Source organism: Ursus maritimus, unplaced genomic scaffold (assembly GCF_017311325.1).
Source record: "Ursus maritimus isolate PB19 unplaced genomic scaffold, ASM1731132v1 scaffold_26, whole genome shotgun sequence".
Lineage (NCBI taxonomy): Eukaryota > Metazoa > Chordata > Mammalia > Carnivora > Ursidae > Ursus > Ursus maritimus.
Genome location: NW_024425119.1, coordinates 22425537 through 22437828, shown reverse-complemented (window position 1 = coordinate 22437828; position 12292 = coordinate 22425537). Strand labels below are relative to the sequence as shown.

The 12292-nt window shown below is 33.0% G+C and overlaps 1 protein-coding gene across 6 annotated transcripts in view; it reads left to right on the top strand.

Annotated features, from left to right (window-relative positions):
• The window catches only part of SOX5 (SRY-box transcription factor 5), a 957215-nt gene that overhangs the window by 266723 nt on the left and 678200 nt on the right, over window positions 1–12292 (top strand). Inside the window, exon 5 of one of the 6 annotated variants that reach the window (XM_040642244.1) lies at window positions 7659–7725. The exons of the other annotated variants lie outside the window; for them this stretch is intronic. The gene's annotated coding sequence lies outside the window, so the exon portion shown is untranslated. The remainder of the gene's footprint in view (window positions 1–7658; window positions 7726–12292) is intronic. 6 annotated transcript variants of the gene reach the window in all.

The following is a 12292-nucleotide window of genomic DNA, read 5'->3' as shown; positions in this document are numbered from 1 at the left end:
TATATGTGCTTCAGAACGGGAAAAACTAAAATAGCTAGCAGGTCAAAGCATTGCCAAGAATGCAGAGTAACAGCCATTTAATCAGTGCTGGTTGGGTTATCAATTGGAGCAACCACTTCTGGGTATAATACCTAATAAAGGTGAAATTTATATCGCCTGCTCAAGCATAGCAATCCTAGATCTATATTCCAGAGAAATATGTACAGGTGTACCAGGAAACATGTATAAGAATGTTCACATGAGAAATATTTGTATTTGCCAAAAATTGGAAATAATTATCATCAAGATGGAAATTTATAGTCAATGAAGTATTGAAAAGCAAAGAAATATTGAAATATTGAAAAGCAAAGAAATACTATTACAAGAGGCAGGAATCCTAACTTCTAAGAATAAGTAAAGAAGCTGAGCTGAGGGAGGAAGTATTTGGGTGAGGGGGAACTTTGGATCTAAGGGAGAGTGCCAGTAATGTCCTATATGGTGGTTATGTAGGCATGTGCTTTCTTGCTACTTCTAAGCTGTAAATATTATTTATTGATTACATTTAATCATAGTAATTAAGTGTTAAAATAATACAGAAAATAGTTATGATAGATTTTACTTATTTCTTTAGTGGTGCATTACATTTTAGGAGGGAAAAATATGGGTGCAAATAGTAAACTGATACATCTTTGAAATTAGGTAAAATCATTTAAGATGTTTGGGAAGAATTGGAAATGAAGAATAATAGGATAGTAAAATAAGCGTTTATTCTTTCTAGTACTTGTTCTAAGAAATGTAATGAAGGATTAAGATTGAATAGAAGCAAAATGTTTTCAAACTATAAAATTATGGTTATTATATATATATATATACATTGTAATGTTAAAATATCCTTTTGCACATATCAACAATCACCCCAAAAAGGCTTCATTGAATATCAGATTTTATATTCCATTGACCAAAAATAATACAACAAAAATAAATAACTTACATAGGTATTGTGAATCCAGGATTTTTTAGAGGTAAATTGAGGGTAGTGGTTAGTTATACCATTGATCGCAGTTATTTTTGCTTTGCTTATCTCCTTCTGTATTAACATTATTTTAAAATGTCACTGCATTTATAGTTATTTGCTTTAACCATTTGGCTAGTTAATAATTTGTGATCCTAATGTTATTTGTACACGCCTTTTGGTCACCTTTCTCTTTTACTTGCAAATAAGCAAGCTCTTTGCTTTAACTATTTATCAAATCCAATCACTTTTTTCCCTTGGTCACTCTAATCTAGATAGTAAAACTCTTTATTGCTTGAAAAAGGAAAATAATCCCAATATATTGCAAATTGTCAAGTGAGTTCTTTATAATTAAAGATTACTCTGCAATATACAATTTTTAAGGCATTTATCCCGACAGGGTTCACTGGCCTTTGAGAATGAGCCACTTTGTTGACAAATCTATCATCTAAATTGTACAACATTAATGAGAACTCTGAGCAGTGCACTCTTACATTTTAATGTAGGTGGCAGTTGAAGGGGAAAAAAAAAAAATGACGACGACAAAAACCACCACCAAAACAAACTACTGAATGTGATTGAAGTTGATTTTGAAAAGGTCTGCCACCTGTGGATAAAAATGTGCATTACTCTGAACACATAGTAATTAAGAAGACTGAAAGGTCATAGGAAAATCCAGTGACCCTCTGAAATCAAAACATTGGTTATTATTTAAAAAAGAAAAAGAAAAAGAAGAAGGTGGAACTGATTTTTACAGTTCTATAAATACAGGGCTTATGATACTACTTACTTGCACAACTAACTGTCCATGGTCCGCAACCCCATCCACAGTTCTATAGTACCACGTGGTAGAACTGATTCAAGGCTGGCCTTTGGTTTGAATCCCTTGTTTATTAATTAATAACTCATCATGTGGGCATATTTCTCCTGATCAGCATCACATTTCTGTATCTTATTCTTTTTCATAACACTTTTCAAATCCCTGTAGATCGTATTTCATTGTTGCACCTCGAGCTCTTGAATGTCTCCATTTTGATAAACTTTTAACTTAGTTTTCTCAAGATAATGATATGTTGTAAGTAAAAACACCATGAAAAGCCTGCTAACAGCCTGTTTAAATCTAATGGCACCGTTCTTCTATAATTTTTTCCTTAACTCAAAATTATTTGTTTAAATGCCTGATTATACTATTTCATCTGCATGTTCTACCTACAAATATCTAATATCCATCTGAATAGCTTTGCATAAAGTTATTAAGCTTATTTTCTGGATGTTTCAAACGTATGTACATACGCACTGGAGGAATTTTATTAGCACAATTTGAATTGCAGAGTTCATTTCAAAATGTACATCAATTTAAGTAACATAATGCAGTCACGTAGAGATACTCCATTGTACTGGTCTTGGAACAAGATATTGCTGTTTGAGTAGATAATGCTGGTGTACTTCTGAAACAGCCCTAAAACACTAGCAGAAAATAATGATTTATGTATAGTTCCTTTGGCTATAGCTTTCCACTTCTTGATTGATAAGGAATATTGAATGAGAATCACTCAAAAGTTATAGGAAAATTAGACTATATTACTTTTTAAAGTCAGATGATAATATATGTCCTCATAATTTAGTAACAATCAAGCATTGTTCTCTTATTCAGCAATTGTTTGTAATTAAGAGAATTTTTCCTTCCAAATAAAATAACGTATAAACTGTTGACCAAAAATTTCTAAAATGATGTATGTGAGCAAGCAATTGCTTATTTTTGTGTCTTTCTTTAGAACGCTAAGCAACAAAGCAGTTCTAACAATAATAATTTAATTTGAGAAAAAACCTTGAACCCAAACTGTCTCCATAGAACTTTTTCATAATTAGGTTATACATCTTCTCAATGGAAGAAGTCTTGCCCATGGTCACATTCTGTAAATGAAAATACAATTTGCATCAATTAGTGAAGTTGAACTGCTGAGATTCATTATAAAATGTAATAAATATTTCCTAATTTTTAAAGTAATTATGAACCATGATGTTATTTTCCTATATGATGTATGTATCTAGGCATCTTTTAGAGAATTAAACATTTTATAGTGAATAATTGGTGTTTTCAAAATATAATATGACATGACATGACATAATATAACATAATACAAACATGACGTTTGTAAATAGGGAATTTCCTTCCCTCATAAAGCTTTTTGATATAAGTGTCATTTTAGGTATGGTTTAAGGACAATTTTCTTAACTATTTAGAAAAAAGTTAAATTCAATTCCTATGCCATTACCAATATAAATTCTAGAAGGATTATAGATTTACATTTTTAATAAAAGACACTGTAAGAGTATTAAGAATAGTGTTGGTGAATATTTATGTAAGTGGGGGGAGGGTTAGAAGTTATTTTTAAGCATTATACCAAAGACAGAAATCACAAAGGAAAAATATTGTTAGGTTTGATCACATAAACATAAAAGTTTTTTGCATCTTCAATGCTAAGACTGACAAACGAATGAGGAACTGAGAAATATGTTTGTAGTATACTAAGTTTTTGATACAAAGTACCATTTTCATTAAAACTGACTATTGGCAATTTTATATATTCAATGTATGTAAATAAATATATTTTAAACTGCTAACAAATTAATAGAAAAGTAGAAAAAATAATTTGAATATTCAGTTACTGTTGGGGGTCAAACATACCGATTTTTATGATTCAAGAAATGCAAATCAACTGTGAGATCTTAGTTCATTTAGCAAATTAGAAAAGATAAAAAAATGACATAATAACCAATGAAGATATTGCAGTGGGATTAGGCCTGTCCTTGATTGAGGCCTGTCCTTGACTGATGGTACCAACTGTATCCCTGCACCAAAGATTCATTTCACAGTACACATTAAAATCTGTTAATGTTGGGGCACCTGGGTGGCTCAGTCAGTTAAGCGTCCAACTCTTCATCTCAGCTCAGGTCTTGATCTTAGTGTCATGGGTTCAAGCCCTGTGTTGGAGCCTACTTAAAAAAGAAAAAAAAAAAGGAAGAAAAAAAATCTGTTAATGTTGATGTTTGTGCTTCTAGGAATTTAGCTAATGTTTCATATATGGTGTTTATAGTAACATGAAATTGAAAACAACTGATATATTAAAAAATGGGCTCTGTGTTTAAAAAATTGTGTTTGTATGTGATGGAATATTAATTTAATTTAAAAATGATGTAATGACATGGGAAATCAGAACCTGGGTAATGGCAAACACTTAAGAAATATTTATTGATTGGATATGTGGTTGCACACACACGCACACACACACACACACACATACACACACACAGAGGTGTGTAGCATGCATAAAACAAAAATTCTGGAAGAACATATGCAAAATGCTGAAAGGCTATACCTGGATTAAAAGACTATGACTGATATTTTTTTTAATTTCACCTTTTTTATTGCTTGTGTTAGTTGCCTTTCTTTAATAAACATATTGCTTTTATTTTAAAGAAAAAATACATATTTTTTAACTGTAAGCATCGGTGTCATAATTCATGTGTCAAGGAGCTTTCCCCTTATGTTTTCCTCTTGGAGTTTTACAGTTTCAGGTTGCATGGTCAAGTCTTTATGAATTTTCTGTTAATTTTTGTGAATGGTGTAAGATAGGGGTCCAATTTCATTCTTCTGCTTGTGGTTATCCAGCTTTCCAGGCATCTTTTATTGAAGAGACTATCCTTTCCCCATTGAGTATTTTTGGCTTCCTTGTCAAATATTAGTTGCATATTGTATAAACCCCTATATACTGGGGTTTATTTGTAGGATCTCAATTCAGTTCCATTGGTCTATGTGTCTATTTTTATGCTAGTACCATACTGTTTTGATTACTGTAGCTTCATAGTATAGTTTGGAATCAGGAAGGTGTGACATCATCAGCTTTGCTCTTTGTTCACAGTATTGCTTTGACTATTCAGGTTCTTCTGTGGTTCCATACGAATTTTAGGATTGTTTTTCTATTTCTGTGAGAAATGTCATTGGAATTTTGATAGAGATTGCTTTAGTACTTTATACATAGTTTTTTGAATGAGAGCATTTTCTGTATACATAGATTGCTATATAAACATGTCTAAATTCTTTGTTCTGATTTTTGGATTAGGAAAACATCAAGAGGAACAAAATGTTTTTCAGAATTTGTAATACATTAAACTACAGTCTACATGGCTAGGATAAAATGCCATAACACTGCCAACAAGTTTATCCAGTGTTTACTCATAAAATCCCAATGGTAGGGTAGCTTCAGATTTGGCCTGTCTCAGGCCATTGGCTAATTCTTCATGTTGTGCCAACTTTTGCCTTTATGTGAATTCCACTTGGTCCCACTAACACCGAGAATACCCCAGAAATACGATTTTTAGAATCCTTTGAAAAATTCTAGATCTTAGATAATGGATAATAGATATTATTCCTTATTAAGATATTTACCTTTTGAAAAGTATAATTTAAGTCTTTCAGTATGTTCTAGGGTTTCTATAGTCACTTTTTTTTTTTTTTACCTCATTCTTGTAAGCCTAATTCACGTCCATGCGTTTACGGATGTGCCTACAGTCGGATTTGTTAAAGTCCTCCTGCATGTCCCCCTTTATTCTCACTTTTATAACTGAAAACCTCAATAAAAAAGTGAATATTAAATCCATAATGAAGTAATTTATGAAAATAAAGTAAAATATATTTTCATTGATTTTTCAAATGAGCTTGTCTTTTTTTGATTGAAGGAAACTTTTATAAAATGAATTTTTATGTTCTTCCATTACCAGCACACCTCAGATGGATACTTAAATAAGTGAACTTTGGTGCATGACCACTTTTTCTATTTTTAAACTTTATCTGTACTGATGCAAAGCATAAACCAATGTTTTAATTTTTGGAATAGGATAACTTTTCAAAAGTAAATAATGTGTTTTTAAAAGAAAATGTGTACGTTATGACTAACAGTTTTAAAAAGGAATAATACCTATAGAGACTTAATAGAATTCGAGATGTTGATATGCCCTTAAACAGCTAATATTAAAGTGTTTATTAAATGTCATTGGGAATACAGAAGAATAGCGTAAACTGAATAGAAAAGGAAGGTCAAAGTTAATTTTAACCTTCGGATTTATCAACAAACCATTGTATTTTCTTTATTTATTCCCCCAACTTTCCCTTTTGTTTCGAAAGTATTGTTATTTAAAAGGAAGGAACACTCATGTCAGAATTATATTAAAAATCAGACCTCGAGACTATCTGTGAGGCAGAAATAATCCAACTATTATTTCTGGTATAAAAAGTTTTTTGAATAACATCACTTGCCCAGAAGCTGTTTTCCAACCTAATAACTCTTGGAATTATGATCTAAAATTTCAAGAGGATTAAGGCTGCATAACTATTAGAAAGTACAAGTGTGCAGGAATGTGACCAGAGGTGAAATCTGATTTAAAATTTCTTTGAGGAAGCACTAGTTTCAAAACAGTAGCACTGAGAAAGTAGAAATGCCACACATATAAATATTGCTTAGCAAGCTTATCTTAGTTAAACATATACTAAATACATGCACAGCCATCTCCAAGACGTTCATTAACTAGGGTTTTAGTCTATTTTCTTGATTTTAACCATCTGCTTTCAATTCTCCTTGAACAAAATTACTTAAAATGGACAGAAATAAAGTTCAACACATTCTATATTGGTTCATCTTCTTTTTAGTAATTTCTTTATGAGACAGTTTGGAGGCAGCATGGGATGCATGCCCAGTTTGTTGATGGTGAACCCATCTCGGGTGTGCCTACCATTTATCCATTCCAGTACTTTGTCAGAAGTTGTGTAACGAGTTGGATGGAAAAGCAGGAAGCAGGAGGCATCTCCATGTGACAGCTATACCATAATATGCCAAGCATGATGCTGGTTGCTGCAGAGGACACAACTCTAAGAAAAATGAGATCCTGGGCCTCAAAAGCACTAGAAAGTCCTGGGGTGTAGGTGGGCATGTAGATGGCAAGAGTATGTCAGTTCCTCTGTTGAAAGGCAGGATGCATAGGTTAATAGCTCACCTCTGAGTACTTTGCATCCAGACGTGGTCTTTGCTAGGCATGCCGGTTTTCTCAAGATGGGGGTCAGCTTAAAACTAGTTTAATCATAGGCCTTTGATTAGTCTTTGGCCATGTAGAGTATCTGAACTCCACTTCTTTCAGAGACAGCAATTTCAAATTTGTTGCCCCACAGCGTCTCAGAGAAACCCGATGACAACAAGCAATACTTAGGGAACATGGTTTGAGGGATATACAGGTATTTTGAGGTGCTATGAAATCTATTTCTGTACGAAGCAGGAGATGCAGAGGTGCATCCCTGAATACCTTGTAATAACCCCAAGGAAGTGGCCTTTATGACGTCTGCGTTAATATGGTGTCATAGGCCCAGCCAGACTGAATGTTGCTGTAAGAAAGAGCCCCATAAAATGCATTATGACTACCAAGAATTGTGCTGTGGAAATCTTTCATTGCAACCTACCATATCCATTCTATAAAACTACTTGGGAGAGATGTCTGACTCCTCTTACCAGTTATAGTTATGCTGCCCCTGAGTAGTTCGTCTATTTTCATCTGCTGATACCTGTGCATTGTATAACTGACTTTTAATTGATGTTCTCTGTTGTACTTCATGTATCAGAAGGAAGAGGTTTCATGGGCAGGGGATGAAGGCTGTGGAGAAGAAGTGGGAATTCAGAAAGGCATAGGTAAGACCACGATATCTGAGTGGGTCTTGAATGGTGGAAATGAGGAGAGAATTGAGATAGCATGATTAACGGTGCAGGTGAAAAACTGTGCAGTTCTATTTGGCTCAGAAATATTAAGGCAATAGTGACATGCCAATCTGTACATTTCAGATTGTTAAATTCAATCTGAGGAAATTATGCATACATAGTCTTGTCTAATTTGATAAATAGTAAGATGGCATTGATTTTTTTTTCCCTATAGAGGGAATGTCAATATTTAGCGTGTTTATTTCTCTGGTATATATTATGGTATGGGTTTTGGGGAAGAGTAGGGTATATTGTAGTTCAAAAGACCAAAAATAAAATGTAATATAAGTTCCCCCATAGAAACTGGGTAAATGTATTTCCTGAGCATGGGTGTTGGTAGCCATGGCAGATCTAAGTAATATAAATTTGACTGAATGATACTTCACTATATAGTCATTTATAGTTCATGTACTCCAGAACTGGTCAGGCTAAGTCCATCAGCTAACTGCTTTTTTCTTTTTCTTTTCTATTCTTTTCTTTCTTTCTCTCTTTCTTTCTTCTTGTTAAATATGGTATTATAATGAGTAGACATTGTCATTGCATTAAGTATGTTTTTATTTTTTAATTGAGGTATAACTGACATATAACATTATATTAATTTCAGTTGTACAACAATGATTTGATAAATGGATATATTGCAGAATGATTACCACAATAAGTCTAGTTATGTCAGTCCCCATATGTAGTTACAAATATTTTATTTTTGTGGTAAGGACTTTTAAGATCTATCTTAGCAACTTTCAAATATAGAATAAAATATTGTTAACTATAGTCACCATGCTGTACATTTTAATGATTTATTTATTTTATAACTGTAAGTTTGTACTTTTGGATCTCCTTCAGCTAACTTTTTTGCTAAAAATTTCAGTCATATTTATTTAAGCATTACAAAGGGTGAGTAGACTAGTAAGGCATAAAAAGAAAGTTACAAAACGTACTCTTGTTTTAGATATACAGTAGTTGATTTTTTCTCTAAAATTTAGTATTTCCTATTCTTCCCCACTCTACATGTTAAATCTCAATGACAAGGATATAGTTACCATATCTTGAACACTCATAAGAAATTTATAAGCAGCTTACATGTATCAACTAATTCACTCCTCAGAACAATCCTGTAAGTTCTATTATCTCAATTTTATATTTGGGGAAACTGAGGTATGGGAAAATTTAGAAAGCTGCCCATGCTTATGTAAGAGAATTAAATGACACCACCTGGATTTGCATCTAGGCAGTCTTGTTCTAGAGCTTACTCTCCTAATATTATATTACTCCATCAGCCGAAAGTTGAGGGAAATTATTACTTAAATTTCATTTCTCTCCAAAGATTAAAAAATATGGATTCTTTATTAACTTGCTAGATTTACTGTTAATCAATTAGCACTTTAGAATGAAAAGGGAACTAAGAGGCATGTAATCCAATTTTCCATTCATGGCAGAAAGCTTCCTTACAACATTATGATAATTTTTCCTACTTCTCATAAATACTTTGTTTATGTTTTTATCTATTTATTTATTTAAAATATTTTATTTATTTATTTGAGAGAGAGTGGGCATGAGCTGGGGGAGGAGCAGAGGAAGAGGGAGAGAGAGAATCTTGAAGCAGACTCCCTACTGAGCACAGAGTCTGATGTGGGGCTTGATCCCATGACTCAAACTGAAATCAAGAATTGGATGCTCAACTGACTGAGCCACCCAGGCACCTCTTCATAAATACTTTAAATAATAATTTTTTAAAAAATCACTGCATCTCAAGGAAGTTTATTCCTCTTTGCAGCGACTGTCTTAGGAAAGTATATCATACTAAATCATCTCTCTTTTCCTTTATCATAATTTTTGTGTCAGTTGGGCATAAATTAAAACATATTGGTTAGCAATAAGTGTATTGTAATTAATAATCATAACTAACATTTATAGAGTACTCTATGTGCCAGGTACTTTTCTGAATGCCTTCCATAGGTTAACTCTTTTAACCTTCATAACGATCCTATTATGGATACTGAACTAGAGGGAGGTCAAGTAATTTGCCTACTGTCCTGTTTAGTAGTGAAAGCCAGGTTCCTAGCCCCACACAACTCAGTACTGAACCAGAGCTGCCTCCTGGTTCACGTTTCATCCATAATGTTCTTTCTCCTCAACCAACTCCTTCTCTTACAGTTAAATCCATGAAAAACCTCTTGACCAGACCTTTTGAGAGGTCTGCTTTCTGCTGAGAAAGTTTTTATTCTGTTACCTCCTACCTACCCCCACTCACCTCATCAGCACCACCCCTGCTCCCCCAAGTTCCTCTTCATGTCAGTGAGGTAGAGCTTTTTCACTGTCTTTCCCATAACTGTTTATTATCTCTACTCCTGTCTTTGTGCTTGTAATTGTTTGTAATTTATTTATTTATCTTACTCTCATCACCACTTTTTAATGTCCAGTTCATCTTTCAGAGTCAAATTCAATGCCAGACTTCTTCAAGATGACTTCTCTGTGAAGAACATGCAAAATAAAGTTTCGCTTCCTTTCTAAGAATTTATTTTATGGAATTATGGAATCTAAGACATGCGAGATGCCACTAGACAGTATTACTTAGGCTGGTTCAACCTCACAACCACCATAGAAAGTCCTTTGTATCATTCTTTATGGATCATCACCTAACTTGAATATTTTTAGTGATAGATATTCATTGCTTATCAAATCAGCTTGATTCATCTGGACACCCCTGATACTTAGAAAGTTTTTCCTTTTAATAAGTCACATTTTTCCTTCCTGTAACATCATTGATCCTAGCTCTTTCATTCAATCCATTTCATTGATTGCATTCCATTTAGCACTTTGTAGTATGTTAATTGTGTTTCTCAAAATTCTGTCTTTTCAGTCAGTCTGAAAACTCCTTTTAGTTAGGAATCATAATTTATACTTCTGTACTTCTTCAGTGCCTTACATACTTCTTAGTTTAGACTAGGTATGCAGTAAATACTAAGTCAATGTGTGTGTGTGTGTGTGTGTGTGTGTGTGTGTGTGTAGAAATCAAAATGGATTTTTCTTATGTTAACCTAGCACTTACACATAGTAATAACAGTGCCCAAGGATAGCTGCAATAATCCCCAACATTTGCAAGACTCATTTTCTCTCTCTCCCCCACCTCCACCCAGTTTCACTTTGAATGTATTGAATGCCAAGTTCCCAAGATGTCGAGCATATTTTTATGTCACACTTTTATGACAGTATTTTAAATATATTAATATATTTTGCTCTTTAGGAAACACGGTCACAAATCTAGATTTATTACCTATTGGATGGAAACCTAAATAGGATAGTGTCTTAGCTCCTGGAGAGGTGGTCTAGAAAAGTGTTTCAGAGTAGAGCTTTTGGATTCATCAGAGTTTGACAGCCCTTCACTAACTGTGCGGTCTTAGACAACTTCCTTAACTTCTATTGCATAGTTTTCCTATTTCTAAATTTGAGATGATGCTACCTATTTCATAGAGATTTGAGCATTAGATGAGTTGATGTATGTGAAGTATATATATAGAGCACATATCTCAACTGCGGTAAATGTTATTATTGCTAAAATACACTCACCCAGTATCTGAAAAAATCTTGTAGCCAAGATAATAGAGGAAATAGCTCTAAGGATCCCTAGTGACCATATTTGCTTTCATTTATTTTCAAAAACTACGCGGACCTTAACTTTTTCAAGAGAAACTCTTATGATTTTTCTTTTCAGTGAAATGGCTAGATCAAGAAGCTTTACTATATAAGTGGTTTAAGCTAATAACAGATAACTATTTTGATATTAATAGTGTTACTATTAGAAAATGGCTATTACATCGGAAACCGGGGATGTACTGTATGGTGACTAACATAATATAATAAAAAATCATTAAAAAAAACCCAAAAAACAAAAAACAACAACAACAAAAAAAAGAAAATGGCTAAATATTCTTTATCCTTGACATATTTCTAATTACTAATGAGTTTAAAGCTACAAACAGATTTAACAGCATCGAAGGAGTTTAGTTTTATAGGCCAATAATGATAAAATACTAATATGACATTTTATAGCACTTCACAGTTTTTACAGTGCTTTCTTATGCATTATGTGATTTCAAATGATAGCACAGTAATTCTCATTTGGAATTATTGCTCAGAATTTATCCCTGGATAAATTCAGGGAACTTCTGGAGGCCATGGGCCAAATACCAAATATGGCTTCACTTTCAGTGTAGGGGTTTTAAAATAGAATTTAAAAATGTATTCAGGGCTACCAGTTGTACAATTAAAAGCACTGTCAATTGACTCCTTACGTAGGAGGCTGGGAAAAGGGACTAAATAAAAATTGGAGCTTCAATCCTGTCAATCTAAAATTTAGAATCTAAATTATAACTTAGAGAAATCAAAAGTCACCTGGAAAAACGTTGTGACTTGATTTCTCTAGGTTATAATTTAGATTCTAAGTTTTAGATTGACAGGATATATATATATATATATATATATATATATATATATAGTATAT